Source organism: Phyllostomus discolor, chromosome 5 (assembly GCF_004126475.2).
Source record: "Phyllostomus discolor isolate MPI-MPIP mPhyDis1 chromosome 5, mPhyDis1.pri.v3, whole genome shotgun sequence".
NCBI lineage: Eukaryota > Metazoa > Chordata > Mammalia > Chiroptera > Phyllostomidae > Phyllostomus > Phyllostomus discolor.
Window position 1 is genome coordinate 44,651,172 of NC_040907.2, and position 16,694 is coordinate 44,667,865.

At 41.2% G+C, this 16,694-nt stretch overlaps 1 pseudogene; it reads right to left on the minus strand.

Annotated features, from left to right (window-relative positions):
- LOC114496954 overlaps window positions 1-12,931 on the minus strand; it is a 58,153-nt pseudogene extending 45,222 nt beyond the window's left edge.
- Between the last annotated feature and the right edge of the window lie 3,763 nt (window positions 12,932-16,694).

Sequence of the window (16,694 nt, forward strand, 5' to 3'; positions counted from 1 at the left end):
AAAAAAAATTTAAAAAACATTCTAATTCAAAAAGAAATGAGGAAAAATAAAATAAAAATTAGGAGAAAATGACAAATATTGAAGATAAGCAAAGAAAATCCAAGACATGTGGATAATAAGAATCCCTGAAAAAAAAACCAAAGAGGGGGAGCAAACCAAATACTAAAATCTTTCCTGAAATAAAAATTAAAAATATTTAAAATCACATATTGAAATAGCATATTGTGTGCCTGAAAAGTATATCTAAAGTGGCTATGCATTTATAAAGTTATCACCTCTGTTTTATAATAAATTCTCTCTGTTCCAATTATTGGTATCATTTCTGTCTCCTAACTAAATACTGATACAGAAATTGGTACCAGAAGAGATTCCAGGAAGAAGACCCTTAAAGATCTTAAAGATTGGATTTAAGGGTTGATTTGGTAGCATCCTTGGTCTGCAACAATGTGCTGAATGCTTTGCCAAAGTAAATGATATGCCAGGTAATCCGTGGCATGCAGTGCCATTCACAGTTAATCAAATTATTGTCTGTGCTTGATTATGATGAAGTACCTATAGAAGCACTAAGACATATTCTAGAAAAATTACTGAGCCTTAAGGAAAAAAATATCTTTCAGGCATCTAGACAAAAAGCACACATGATTTATAAGGAAAAAATTGTATTAGTACCAGATTTTTCAACAACAGCATTTTATGCCAGAAGAAAATGGAGTAACATACACATGATGCTCAGAGGAAGAAAACGTGAACCAAGGATTTTAAATACAGCAAAACTGATCTACAAAATAAAAGGTGCAGGCAAACTGTTATTTACATAAAAGAACTCAAGGAATACTTTTCCCATGAGCCCTTCCTAAGAAATCTTACCAATATGGTAGACACTAGTCACTTGTGGCTATTTAAACTTTCATTTCAATGAATTGCATTAATTAAAATTAAAAATTCAATTCTGCAAAAAAAACTAGTTATATTTCAAGTGCTCAAGAAGAATCTGGGGCTAGTGGCTATCATATTACACAATGCATTTATGCATTTCCATCATCATAACAGAAAATTCTATCAGGTAGCGCTATGTTGGCCAATGAGCTTCAGATAACAAAAATGACTAGAGAAACATTGACATGGAAATGGATAGTGGGATTTAAATATATACTTAATTGAATAGGTAAGAATAAGTGAGGGTTAAAACAAGCTTAGATTATATAACAGATGTATGATTTGAAAAATCTAGATATAGTAAAACCATTAAAAATGGGAGCAATGGAAATAGCATACACAAAATAGAAATATTTTAAAGTGATATTTTCAGTAATTGTAATCGATGGTGACAGTATTAGTACTGCAATTCTGAGACTGTTATATAAGGGGAGACCCACTCAAGAAACAGAATTTATTTGTAAAAGAAATTGTGTGTATGTTGAAACTTCAGTCACCTTCAAAGTACTCTCCATTTGATGTAACACACCTATCAAGATGCTTTCCCAAGCCCTGGCTGGTGTAGCTCAATGGATTGAGCACGGGCTGCGAGCCAAAGTGTTACAGGTTTGATTCCCAGCCAGGGTACATGCCTGGGTTGCAAGCCCAGCAACCACACATTGATGTTTCTCTCTCTCCCTCCCTTCCCTCTCTAAAAATAAATGAATAAAATCTTTTTTAAAAAAAGATGCTTTCCCACTGTTTACAAGAGTTTTTGAACTTGTTCATTTTGATGCCTTTTAATGCTTTTGCCATTTTTTTTGTTTGTTTTACCTCTTCTACATCAGCAAAACCTTCCCCTTTGAGGACTTTTTTCATCCAGTTAAACAAAGCGTTGCTCAGGGTGAAATGGGTGAACAGGGAGGGTGGGGCATGGGGGTTATGACATTTTTGGTCAAAAACTGCTGAATACTCAGTGCAGTGTGGGCAGGTGCACTCGTAAATCACCCATTATGAAGTGAGCAAACGCATTGAAAGGGTCCTAAAAAAATTTGATGAAGCCAAATGCAGCCTCTCACAACAACATCAGCTGGTACATTGATACTCACCTAGTGGAGGAAGCCTGTACTACAAGGGGGCCACCCCCGCCCCCCGGAAGATAATTTCAATTTTGGGGGGACTCTTCTTGTATGTGCAACGTGGGGAAAAGCAAGTGAACAATTATGGGATATTCTACTTCTACCATGTCCTTGAGAACAAAGAGTGTCAGTGTGGAGAAAGGAAATACAGATGTAGCAGAAGAAATTAAGTAAAAATCCTGTAGCCTGAACTTAAATGGAAAAATATCAGTATGAGCTAAAACCCATTAGTGACCCAGAAATATGAGTACCCCTACTGCCCATATTGTGGTTTTGAAATACCATTTTTCATTAAAGAAACCAAGATTTTTTAGAGTAGTGACTGATTCCAGATCTGAGGAATGATATGTGTGAGATGTGCTTGGAACTTGTTAACATACCAGATAGCAAGGAAACTACTGAAGGCCACTGGCATCATGTCAAAAACAGTCAGGAACAAACTTGAAGAGACTCCTATTAGCCAAGGATGAACAATTTCAGCTTCAATAAAAATTACAGTAGACTGAAGCTCATCAAATAAGTTTAAATTCATGAGTTTATTACAATAGTAAAAGAGAAAACAACTAATTGGTCACCTTCTGAAGATGAAAAGGAACTCAGTTCACTTCCTTGAAAACTGAAAAACAAAAAAAGAGAATCAAGCACTTATTGTGCCTGTTTTACATCAGCTGGCTAGTCAAATAATAGACAAGAGGAATTGTCCCTTTACAAACACATTCCGGCTAATGTGAAAACAAAATGATAGAGTGTCACAATTTGAAATCTTTGGTAAATTAATAGGTTTAGGCCTTGACCATCATCAGCTGTTGAAATCATAAGAAGAGTGAAAATCAGATAGCTATTTTGTGTCTTCCAACGAAAGAACACATCATCGCGCATAGTATTACCAAAGGGACTGAACCTGAGTCCGATCAAGCCTCTGGATCCAGCTGCCAATCCACAAGAAATACAAAGGGAAAGAAGCACATTAAATTGCTCCATGCGTGCTCAATAAAAATATCCAGGCTTTGGGAAATTCTATAGGTCAAATGGGCTAGGATAAATAACAAGTATAAAACAAGGCATGAGGAAGGAAGCTTAGATGAAAAACGACTTAAAAACATAATGGTCATGATTGAACTGTAATATTTAAGAATGCACACTTAGGTAATAAAAGCATAAAATGCAGGGAAGTGAGGTCAGGATGCTTTTGAAAGTAGAAAGAGAGCTGTGATTGGGATGAGGCACATGTAGAAGCTTCTGGGGTGACTGGCAGAGTTCTATTGCTTGACTTGCATGTTGCTTACAAGGCTGTGCACCTCACCAAACTATTAAAAAATGAATGAAAAATGCTGGGATAGTGATTTTAGTTCAGCACACTGGCCATTGCAGAATATGTACAGGTTTTGGAGAATGACAATGGATTCTCTTATATTCAGTCATGTTCCTGCACTTTAATTGCAATGGCTTTTTCAGATTTAGTCTCTTTGCCAGAGCAAATCAACACAGACCCTGGAGCTTGGTGTGGAGTTATTGCTCTAGTAAATGCTTTGTTCTCTATCCCAATAAGCAGATAATAACAAGGAGTTTGCTTTCATCTGGCAGGTAAGCAGTTCACCTGTACTGTTTTACCCCCAGGCTACAGCAGCTCTGGCTCTTTGCCAAAAAAGAGTCAGCAAGACATTGATTGCCTTGCCATCCCACAGGACATCCTGGTAGTTCTGTGCATTGATAATATTGTATGCTTCAGACACAGTAAATAAAAAGCAGCTGTAATCCTAGCCTCCTTGATAAATCATGTGTGCGTGCAAAGGTGTGAGAGAAACCTGACAAAAATCCAGGGCTCTGCCACCTCAGCCCAGAGATGCTTAGAAGGCCTCTCCAGGTTCTGGAGACAACTCAGATCCCATTTGGATAAGCTACTGGACACATTTACCAAATAGCCCCTAAGTTCTGTCACCTTTGATGAGGTCCCAAAGCAAGCAACGATTTTCTAGCTGGTCCAGGATGTGGATCAAGCAGCTTGGACAGAGGATCTAACAGAATCAAAATGTATATGATTGATGGGTATGGGACAGACCACTCCAATACCAGAATCAAAATATAAGCCCCTAGGGTCTGGAGTGAAGCCAGGCATTCTTCTACAAATACATAGTCTCTTTTTGAGAAACATCCCCTGGCTGGTAGAAACTGAAAGTGTGGCCATTGAATACCAAGGTACTATGTGACCTAAGTTACACATTATCAACCATATATCATCTAATCCATGAAGCCATAAAATTTTTCATACACAGTAACACTCCAAAATCAAGTGGAAGTTTAAACATGAATTTGTACTTAAGCAGGTGGTAAAGGGAGTGTGGTAAGCTGCAGGGGCAGGTCATGCACACTCCCAGTGCACCTACACAAGGGACATTGTGATCATCTCTTCAATTCATTCTAGTAGCTTTTAGGGGAGTTGCTTATAAAAAGTGACATGAGGAAGCAGAAAAACCTGCAGGAATATGCACCAGCTAAAAGTGGACTGAGGGAGCAGTGTGCAGATCATTCTTCCAGTAGGCAGAACCTCAAGCAGTACCTGTGACTGTCCCTTTGACTGGAAGGAAACAGCAGAGGTATTTATTATCTTCAGGCATCTGTGAGTAGTGCTGAATGGCTCAGCCAGATGGTCATAGACTTAGGAGGAGCGAGACTGAAGGGTAGGTAACAAGGATGAATGGGAGAGAGTTGTAAGGATGGACTTCACAGCCTGGCCCCAGAGTGTGGGAATATTTGTGTCTGGTGTGAATGCTCATCAGAGGGCTCCCACTGCAAAGGAGTCTCTCAGTAACAGTGGGAAAAGGGGATGTGATCCGTGAACATAAGTCAGCATCCTTTCTAGTTATGCCACAGCATTCTGTGTGTTCATGAATAAAGTAAGTGGCCATAGTGGCAGAGATGGCTGTTATTCATGGGTTCAATGTCATAGAAAGATTGTTCTTCTCAACATGTTGGATCTGGATGCCACTGCTGCTGAGTGCTCGCTCTTCTAATAGCAGAGAGCCACACTTAGCTTCCTATGATACCACATCGGGGGAGATCAGATTGACATCTGGCAGCAGATTAATTGCACCCTATCCATAATGAAGGGGGCAACAATTTGTCCTTACTGGAACAGAAAGTTGTTCTAAGTGTGGTTTCACTTCTCTGACTTCAGGGAAATGCCATCATACTCCACCTTAAAAAGAAGAATAAGATAGTGATATACAGGGAAAGAAGTAGAGATAGGAAGATCAAATAAGAAGCACCATTAAAAAAGGAAAAGCTGCTCCAAGTCAGGTTATGTCTGCCGCGTGCAACCACCGCCCCTGCAGTCCCCGTGCTGCAGCTCATCTCCTGCTCCACCCAACCAGAGCTCGTGCTGCAGCTCATCTCCTGCTCCACCCAACCAGAGCTCGGGAGAGCGGGGCAGCCCCTCCCCCCTCCCCGTGTCGTTCTCTGCCCTATCTCCAGCACCTTGAGCTGTGCCTGGGATTTGGGAGAGCTCAATGGGTGTGTATTAAATGTTTGTTAAATGTCCCCTACACTTTAATATTTATCATAATGTTTTAAAAGCATTTTGGTCAAAATAGGTGCTTAACACACATTTGTTCAATAAAAACCAAATATATGATCATTTAGATCAGGAGTTAGCAAACTACAACCTGTGAGCCAAATCCAGACTGTCACCTGGTTCAGGATGGCCCATGAACAGAGAGAGTGGTTTTTACATCTTTAAAGGGTTGGGGAAAATGAAAGGAAGAATAATGTTTCCTGACACCTGAAAAATATAATATAATACATTCAAATATCAGTGTCCATAAATGAAGTTTTATTGGAACACAGCCATGCTCCTTGGTTTACAAGTTATCTGTGCCGGGTTTGCTACAAAAAGCAGAGCTGAGTAGTTGTGACAGAGAGTGAATGGCTTGCAAGGCTGAGAGCGTTTACTACCTGGCCCTTTACAGGAAAGTTTGCCAACCCTGGCTCCAGATCCCCCAAAGCACGGAACACAACAATATCTAAGATGATGGTTAACACAGTTCTTGCTGCTTCCCTCCTGGGCAGACCACCAGTCCTTCCCTTCAGTTTCTTCTGAAGAAAATGAATGGTTTTTCTTGTATTTCATGGCTTCAGGGCAAGGTTTATTCGAAGACTCATTGGTGCCCTCCTGCTCATCTTTGCCATGTTTGGAACAAAGAGGTACTGTAGTCCCTCGGTATCCGTAGTTCTGCTTCTCATGCTTTCTGTTACCTTCAGTCAACCGTGATCCGGAAATATTAAATGGAGAATTCCAGAAATAAAGAACTCATCATAAGTTTTAAATTGCACACCATTCTGAGTAGTTTGATGAAATCCCACACCATTCTGCTTCTTCCCATCCAGGATGTGAATCATTCCTTTGTCCTGCTACCTGCTCATTAAACACTGAGTAGCTGCCCTGGCCAGTGTGGTCAGTTGGTTGAAGTGTCCTCCTGTAACCTAAAGGTTGCAGGTTCGATTGCTGGTCATAGCACATAGCTGGGTTGCGGGTTCAGTCCCCAGTCAGGGTATATACAATTCCCAGTCAGAGGCAACCAGTCTTCTCTCTCACATCAATGTTTCCTTCTCTCCCTTCCTCTCTCTAAAAGCAATGAAAAAAATACCTGTGGGTGAGGATAAAACAATAAAAAATGAATAAATACTGAGTAGCTATTTCAGTTATCAGATCAACTATTTCAGTATTATAAGTGCTTGTGTTCAAGTAACCCTTATTTTACTTAATAATGTTCCCAAAAAGCAAGAGCTGTGATGCTGGCAGTTCAGATATGCCAAACAGAAGCTACAAAAATGCTTCCTTCAAGTGATAAGGTAAGTTCAGTACAAGAAGATATTTTGAGAGAGAGGCGACAGTCACATAACTTTTATTACAGTATTTTGTTATAATTGTCCTATTTCATTATGTTACTGTTATTCATCTCTTACTGTACTAACTTATTAATTACATTTTATCATAGGTACATATGCACAGGAAAACCTCATAGTATATATAGGGTTCAGTACTGTCATGGTTCCAGTCATCCACTGGCGGTCTTGGGGAAGGGGCACTATGTGGCCAACATAGATAAGTACACAGAGAGAGAAGGAGAGAGAGTGACAGATGACATCACAGGAAAAGACGGGACACCATACTTTGGTACACTGAATCCACGGGAACTTTTGTGCTGTTGGCATCATTTCAAAGCTGTGTAGCATGGCTGTTTCCAAAGCTTAGTACTATTTCTATGACAGTAAAATGTTTATTGTGATTATTGAGAGAACCGTTGTCTTAAAACTGATGCTTACAACGGTAGAGTTTGACCTGTATTAGTTGATTTATCTAGTAAAATAAAACACTGGACTTTATGTAGGAAACATCAACACATCCCAAAGAGAGAAATTAAAAAGTTTCTTTTCCTGAAATAATGATTTCATTAAATTAGAAAAGTTAATATGTTTTTGTTATTTAATTTGTTCATTACTCTCTAAAAAAATGTTTCACTCTGTTTTATCTACTACTCATCTGGAATAACCACATGCTAGTAACTGACCTCCCTTTATTTTTTGCTACACTCCAGAAGTTCTTATTTAATTTTATTACAGGTGGGCAGTGCCTGGTCCCTACCAGAGTGACAAGGACTTTTTCCTTAATTACTGTACATAGATAACACTCATTCTGGCAATTCTCATGCTATTCAATCAGGTGAGATTCAATATGAAAAAAAGAGCTGATGTGCCAAAATCATTCATTTATTAATTTAAAAAAAAATTTGTAGCAGCATAAGTGCCTATGGTCACAGTCTATTTGTTGAAGTTCACAGCTCTCAGGGAGAACGTCTTGTTAGAAGTTCTGTTTTAAAAATTATGAAAAGGTTACAATATTAGCATCCACCTGATGGAGGAAAATAGAGAGGCATGTGAGCCGTTTTTGAAATCACAACTTGTAAGGTAACTGCAGTCTCTAAAGTAAACCTAATGGTACTGCAGAGAACCAGGAGAACGTCTCTAATCTAATCTTGGCAGCATTGTGATTTCAAACTGCTTAGCCACTCGGTATCCTCACTCTTCCTTCGGGTGGGCTTGCATTTGCCTGCATCTTTCTGTGTCCTGGTTATATACTGCAGCACTCCAGACTGATGGATTTTTGTCCAGGACAAACCAAGGCTCTTGCTTTTTACCAAAACAACTTTTTATGGAACACAACATTTTTTCCAGGGGAGAAATACAAGTTTAGCAAGGTGTATTTTGGTTGATGAGTTAAGGAGGATGGTCTAATACAAATGGTGACTAAAATGAGAACTCAGGGAAGCAACTACAAGTAGTAGATTTGGATTATGGGTAAGTAGATGCAAATTTTCCTGGCCTTAAAGCTGTCTTCTGAGGAAAATGCCAGTGCTACTGATTGTTTTTCAGAAGTTAAAATGTCAATCATCCAATTGTTTTGCCCTATACTGAGATCACTAGAAGAAAATACTTCTAACACAACCCAAAATGTCACTTCTAAAGAAAAATTATGCACATGTGCCCATGATGACCACAAAGCATGGACATACTTCTGTTTGTTTTATTTTTATATCCTTTCTAAACCACTAAGAAAATCTCATGATCTCTCTCCCCACACCTTCAACAACCTTCCTCCTCTATGGATCTTTATAATCTCACCTACAAAATTCTCACTGAGTCCATTTCAGCACCTGCAAGACGTGCAACCTACGGGTACTTCTCTGTAATCACAGCCTATCCTCCTGCTGCTCAGGACTTGGTTTATAAGGTATCATAAATATTGTGGTTTAATGAATGGTGGTCCATCTTTGCCCAAGAAGCAGGAAAAAGGACACATAAAAAACAAAGACAAAAGATCTAATGGAAAGAAAAAATGATATATTTTTTTCATTCAGACTTGTGGGTACAAGAATATCTGAAGTTTTGTCTATTTTAGGTTTCTTATTTATTTTTCTAAGAAATAAAAACCTAAAGAAGTTACCAGGTGCTCAAAATCCAAATGAAGAAATGGGAAGGAAGAGGAAAATTTGCACGGTGTTTCTCTTCTTCAGGAGCAGTAAGTGGAAGAAAACTGAACTCTGTTGCACTGGAGGGACAGTGATCTAGGGGGTCCCTGGGAGCAATATTCCTATTCCACTGAGGAGGTGAGCCAAGATACTTATAAGCTCTAGAGAACCTTTAACACAGGAAGCTATTTATCATAACAAGCTTGGTTGATACTGTTCCCATACTGAACCAATTAGGTTCGCCTATTTCGTCATACTTCATAACTTGGGATGATAGGTTTCCAAGTATGGTACAGTGTAGTAATTGAATTTTGATCAAACACACATGGCCCATAACCCAGTATGTGAAATTTTCTGAACAGTTCACAGCTTTTAAATATCCAGTCAACATGTTGCCAAAAGTACAGGATGTACTTGATGCAAGGGGGAGAGAAAGGGGAGGACTGAATCTTGGTAGAGCTGTAAAACAAATATTTTTGTACTTGTTCTCTTCTTATTTTTCAAATAGCAGTGGAGAAAGGCCGTGGGATATCATATCATAATTCAAGTCTTCCCCTTGCTTTCTCCCTGTGCACAAACATCTTTGAGTCTCATTTCAGATTACCTTTTATTATTATCTTTTTGCTTGAAGCTATTTCATGCCACAGGCCTGTTACACGGGACCCGCTAGCATCTATCATTGCAGCACTATGCGAAGAGCGTGTCCTGCACTGGGTAAACAGGTAAACTCTTTTGAACAAAGATATAATCCCTGCCTTCTTGCCATCTACTCTGGATGGGGAGACAGACCTAAAAGAAATAAATACATCAATTATTTTTAAATTACAACCTGTGATAACGTGAAGGGAAAACAGGGTATCGGGAAGGACAATAACTGGGGTCTGATTAATCCAGGAGAGAAGGAATGGGCAGGAGAATCAGGGACTGCATCTCCAACAAAGTGTCATTGAAATCGATTTCTGAAAGAGGAGAAGAGATCCAAGAGAGTACATGAGGGTTCCCAGGTGGAGTAAGCACATGGCTAAGCTTTGAAGTAGGCAAGACTTTGGCAAGTTCCAGGACCTGGAGGCAAGGATAGTTAGTGAGAAAGACATGGAGGCAGACCACACAAGGCCATGTGAGGAGTCATGCGCAGAGCAGCCACTGAAAGGTGGCAGGCCAGGGAGTGACAGGATGGGCGGCAGGCAAGACAAGAAGCAGAAAGACCAACTATGAGGCCTTGGCAGTTGTCCAGGTGGGAAGTGATAGTGGCTTGGAACAGGACAATGGCAGAGATGAAGAACAGTGGACAAATCTGGAGATATTTTGGAGAAAATGTGACATGACTTGGTGATAACAGGGTCTGGGAAGTGAGAGAAAGGGAGGTTCCCCGAACATTTCCAGGTTTCTCCATGGAGCAACTTAATGAATTAAGTCTAATGAATAACAACTTGTTAGTATGACTCTTAAGGCTATACCAAAGCAATAGGAGAACTACTCTCAGGCTCCCATGTTTGCAGCGATACTCTGCTCTCATTAGACTTTGTAGGAACAGATGCATTCATTTGGTGCTGGAGACAGAAATTTCCCACCTACATCCACATCAGCCTTTCCCTACCATAAGCAGAAGAATGTGTCTCAGCTATGAAAATTAGACCTCAACATAAACTTAAAATTTTTACCTTTAGCTCTGCAGACACAGTCATAGAGTCTGGGGGTTGAACTAGGAGAACTTAAAAGAAAACAAATTGCCCCTTTTAAAATGTTTAAAAACCAAGCATGTTTCTTTATTCATTTGATAGATTTTTCCCTGAGTGTTTTCAGTGTGCGAGGTAGGAGGTAAAAAAGATGTGTTCCCTGCCTTGATAAGGAGTATATTCTATCAGTGGAGAATATCAGTGGGGCATAAAGATATGTGTCACACAGCATGGTGTATTACATAGATCAAGCCATAAAGTTACATTTAACAGATGACAGGATTATTAGTTATATGGGGGGACTGGCATATGGGCATGGCTATGAAAGACTTCAGAGAGGTTGCATTTGAGACATATCTTGAAAGACAAGCAAGAATTTGCTAAGCAGAGAAGAGCTTAGGGGGCAGAGAAGCCAAAAGGAGGAGGGAACAGCACAAGCCAGGACATGAGGGTCCTAAGGAGCCCTGGCTGCTCCCCGACGGGTGCAGCCATAGTGGTCTGATTCCAGGTTGGAAAAGTCATCCTTCTGTTCTGGTCTGAAAACATGACCGGTCTAGTAAGATTTATTTGCTATCACTTGATCCAGGTAGAGAAGGCTCAACCCAAAAGAGATCTCTTAAATGTGACTACTGCACAATATTGCCCGTGTTCGTGTGAACTTTGGATTTATCCATTGAGATGGGTGGTCCTCTCTCCCACAGTTCATAATGAGTCCATGCACAGCTTGGCCAAGGTCACAGGACCCAGATCTTTAATGTACCTAAAAAGATGTAGCAGTGGCCCAAGGTAATGCTTAGGTGTGCTAGAGAATACAGATAACATTCATTCACAGTCTGGCATATTGATGCCATTTGCTGTACAGCCGCCCTTGTACAACAGTGAGGGACGGCCACCGCCCCCCAAAGTGTGTGTGTGTGTGTGTGTGTGTGTGTGTGTGTGTGATCTTTAAATTTTAATAGCTAATCACAGTCCTTAGAGAGGGAATTAGCAGCTTTGGCTTGGAGGCTGCTCCCCCACCTGTCTCCAGGCACTGCAAACACAGCTGTGTAAGATGGAGACAGTCAAAGCTTCCAGGGAAATAAATGGTTCTAGGGGAGGGGCCAGGGAGGGGAAAAAACTATGGGAGCTCCTTTCTCACAAACCCACTTGGGGCACGGCCTGGGTAGCAACTGCAAAAATTAGCAAAAAGGACATGGTCAGCCTTTTTGTTGTTTTTTTTTTCAACAGCACGTTAAGTAAAATATTTCAAGGCCCAACTCAAGAGCCACTTTGAAATCGTTTTTTTAAAAGAACGAGACAGAGCACACAATTCAAGCTGAGAGGAAAACAAGGTAACACGCGCTTCTGGCACGGCAGCCAGTCAGGTTTTCTCCCTGCATCAAGATGAAACGCAGAGACGATTTATGCTCTGTCAGAGAACGCGTAGTCCCTCGCACAGAACACAGCACTTCCTGGTAAAGTGCCTAGAAACTTCTTTATCTGTTTGTCTCCAGGCTGAAAAGTGCAGGCATTTTTAAAGTTCAACTCTTTGGAAAAGTCAGCACAGGCAAGATCTCAACAGACGCAGACCCAAATGTTAGCGATTCCGGAGTGGTCAGGGGGTTGCCGCTCCCCAGAGGGAGGGGAAATTCGAAGAGGGAAAGAAACAAGACGTTTTAGAAGAAGAAAAACTGAAGCAAGGAGGTATTTTCGGTATCATTTTAATCACAAAATAGCATGCATGCGGTCTGTGCCTGCGTGCTACCCAAACGTCGATTTGAATACCACTGAACGCTAGTTTGAAAATTTCCATTTTTGTAATTTGCTTTCCTTTGTTAAAGCCAAGACTTGAGAAGAAACCTGGCAGCAGTCTCCAAGTCTGGCACGATTTCACCTTAGACGCACTCGGTTGGTTTGGATGTTGAGGGAGACCGCACAAGAGAGAAGGGAAAAGAGGAAAAGAGACGGGGAGAGAAAGCCACCGCCGATCGGCTGCCAGGGAGCGGGCCCCCAGCCGCTCTGCCAGGGGGTTTGGCTCCACCTGCAGGAATCAGAAGGCAAACCAGTTAGACACCTCGGCTTTCACAGGCTCCATCAGGGCGCTGGGGACCCTAATGGCAGCCCAGAGAATGTCCCAGCCAGCAGGAATGCAGTGGAAGAAGTTGGCGGTAAGGAGTGCAGATGTAGGGATCTCCATCATGCGCATCAGAGTCAGCACAGAGATTTATACTGAGAGGTGTCAAGACATCGTGCCTCCTCCTACAACCTGTGACTCGACTTCACTGGTTAAGCGTAAGACCCATTCAGGCACAAAGGCAATATCTGGTCCCCACTACAGGCCCAGCACCTGACTGTGCTCAACGGTTAAATGAATGAGTGAACAAACAAATGAACCCAGCCCTTTGGGTAATCTACTCTTTTAAACACCAGAGACCTAATGTGATGAAAACAAGCTCTATTTTTTTTTCAAGTATATTTATGAGTTGTCAGGCACTTTGTTAACAGCTAGTTATTGCTACAATACCCCTGCCCCTTTTAGACTAGTACTGTGTTCCACCTCCAAACTGCGTATCAATATGAGCCACTAATGCCATCGGATGCCCTTATTTTGCAGAGGAGTAAATAAAGGGTTGGTGAGTTTTTACCCGGGTCAACTGGTGTGTTAATGATAGAACTGGTTTGGGGCTAAATTCTCTGGTGTTTGTTTTCTGAAGCAAGAGAATGATTCTGCCTCACTGTAGATGGGCCTGTGTGGATGCTGGTTGCTGACCGGCTCTCTCAGGAGGAAGTTGGCTTCCCCACCTACCAGTTGTCAGGTCCCTCAGCTTCTCTGCCAGCTTCTGCTCTGGGCCAGGGCAGCTGCTCATGCTGCTTTACTCCAAAAATCAAATGCTGCTGGGAGCTGATGCCAACTGGTTGCTAAACTTACAAATTCATTTCTTAAAGCCTGAAGGACAGAATCTTTGAGCTTACGGGGCTTGTAAGCCACAGACAGGCAGGTGCATTGTTTTAACAACACAGGTGTCTTATATCCAATATCTAGTACATCTACTTATACAAAGTGCTTAATAAGCAGTTACTGAGTTTCCCAGGGATACTTATAGATGGTATTTACCAACTGAAACATAATTTTTTGCTGTAGGCAGTTAACATTCAGTTTCCAAATAAAAAAGTGAAGATTCTACTTGTAAATGGGACTCCATTTGCATTATGTCAGATGAGTGTGATCCAGTGGAAGCTGGAGAGCATAACATCCACGTTCTAACTATGGGTTATCTAGAAAATGGAAATGATATTGTCATGGCCTCTGAAATGATTAAAATGAGTCATTACAATAATAATCACAATATTAGTAATAGCTGGGAGCTACTATTAAGTGCTTACTACATTCCAGGCCCTCTGCTAACCACTTTAAATGCATTACCTAAGAGAGCACAACAACCCCAAGTGGGTTACAGCTCTTATCCCCATTTTACAGACTGAGAAAGATGAAGCTCAAAGAGTCTAAGATACTCACCTGTGGTGCCTGCTTGCAGTGGTGAGACCAGTATCAGAACCAACTCCAATCTGATTCTAGATTCATGGGCTTTATGTCCCACTACACCTATTGGCTGATTCCATGCTGATGGCATTCAAGTCTCTATCTCTAGTTCTTTCTCCTGGGAACTCTACACTTTCATTTCTAACTACTAAAAGAACATCATAATTATATATTCCACTACTGTGTAAACTTAAAAAGGCCTAAGCCAAATTCCTTTCTTCTGTTCATAAGCATTACTGAGAACCATCGATGTTCAAACTTTCAAGCTTGGTCTAGGGCAGTGGTTCTCAACTGGGGGTGATTCTGCCTTCCAGGGGACATTTAACAATGTCTGGAAACATTATTGGTTGTCACAATTGGGAGTAGGGTGGTGCTACTGGCAACTAGTAAGTAGAGGCCAGAGATGCTGCTACACTGCCTACAATACATGCACCATTCCACCACAACAAAGAATTATTCAGCCCCAAATGTCAGTAGTGCTGAGATTGAGAAACCCTGGTTTAGGAACATGAATGTGAGTCAGAGATCATCATCAGTCATCTGATATAGGAGATGTGTGTACATAGCTGAAGCACACAAGGTACGTATGCAGTGATAAAGGGTGAGTGTCCTAAGCTCCTTAAAGAGCTATGGGGTTTACGGTGGACTGGGGAAGGCCTGTCAGAGGAGGGGCACTTGAGCCAGGCACAAAGAAGAGATAAGATTTGGATTCAGGTAAAAAGACAAACAGTGCTCAGGGTGTGGGTGTATGTGAGGATTGTTGGCTTATTTTAATTGGAGTGGAGGAGGTGTGAATAGAAATAGTGGAGAGAAAGGAGATGATGGTTTGTAGGAACTAGATCAAAGAGTTCTGAGTACAAAGAGGATTTCAGACTTTATTTGTAAATAAATAGGAAACCATCTAACATTTTCACATAGAGAGTAATGGGATCAAAATATTCTCGAGAGATGAATCTAGCAGCTGAATGAAAGTGAATTGCATAGAATAAAAAGCTAAAGACAAGAAGACATGTTATAACACTATTACCATAACTCTTCCTATTTCAAAAGAACAACTTAGTTATTTTTGTCACCAGTAGCAACCGAAAATTGCGTGATTATTGTAATTTAAAGCTAAACACTACACACACACACACACACACACACACACACACAAGGGGGGTACCCCCCAAAAACTTGAAATTATCTTCTGGGCCCTTGTAATGCCACTTTCCCCCCTAGGTGAGTACTCTAGGAACCCATCTATAGCAGTGTACCAGCTAGCATTGTTGTGAGAGGTTGCGTTCAGCTTCAGTGAATTTATTTTTTTTGAAGACTCTTCCACCGCATCTGCCCATTTCATGATGGGTGCTTTACGAGCACGCCTACCCACAGCACACTGAGTGTTCACTGGTTTTTGACCAAAAATGGCATGACCCCTGTACTCCACCCTCCCTATTCACCCATCTGGCACCAGAAACTTTTTTTGTTTGTTTCCTAGACGGGAAAAGTCCTTAAAGGGAAACATTTTGCCATTGTGGAAGAGGTGAAACAAAAAAACAGCAGAAGCACTAAAAGGCATCAAAATCAATGAGTTCAAAAACTGTTTTGAGCAGTGGAAAAAATGTCTTGATAGGTGTATTGCATCAGATGGAGAGAGAGTGCTTTGAAGGTGACTGGAGTTTGAACATGTAAGAGTAAATACTAAATATTTTATAAATAAATTCCTGTGCTCCCCACTGTGATAAGGATATCCCCATTTTATAGATAAAGGGACAGTCTTAGAATGGACAGGGAGTGGCAGAGTCAGGGTCTGGCTACCTAAGCCTGTGCTTCTAATGGTTTCGTGTGCTCAGTACCTGGCTGGGATTCCTAACCTCTTGACCAATTCAGACTGTTCTCCTTTCTAAGGCAGGTGAGAAAACAAGGCAGCCCAGACCCCACTGGGAACAGGAGGGCCTAGGATAGAGAGCCTCAGGAAATCTGGTTTTCTTTGGCAGACGGAGCTGACTATAGAGAGAAACAGAATGTTTTTCTCCCCTGGCTGGTGTGGTTCAGTTGGTTGGGCATGGCCCACAAACCAAAAGGTCACAGGTTCAATTTCCAGTCAAGGTACATGCCTGGGTTGCAGGTTTGGTCCCCAGTCAGAGGGCAGGTAAGAAGACTTCCCTCAACTGAGGTTTCACTCTCACATCAATGTTTCTCTCCCTCTCTTTCTCCCTCTCTTCCCCTCTCTCTAAAAAATCAATAAATTAAAATTAAAAAAGAAAAGGAAGTGTATGTCTCTGGGCGAATTTTGTGGGTATGGGGAGCTCAGGCTATGCCTTACTACAAACACACCTACACAATAGATTCCCTAAGTCTATTTGGAGTTAAGGCAATCCCTCCCAGAGGATGGTAAATGAGAGTTAAAACAGGGCATCTTTAGCAAAGATGGAGC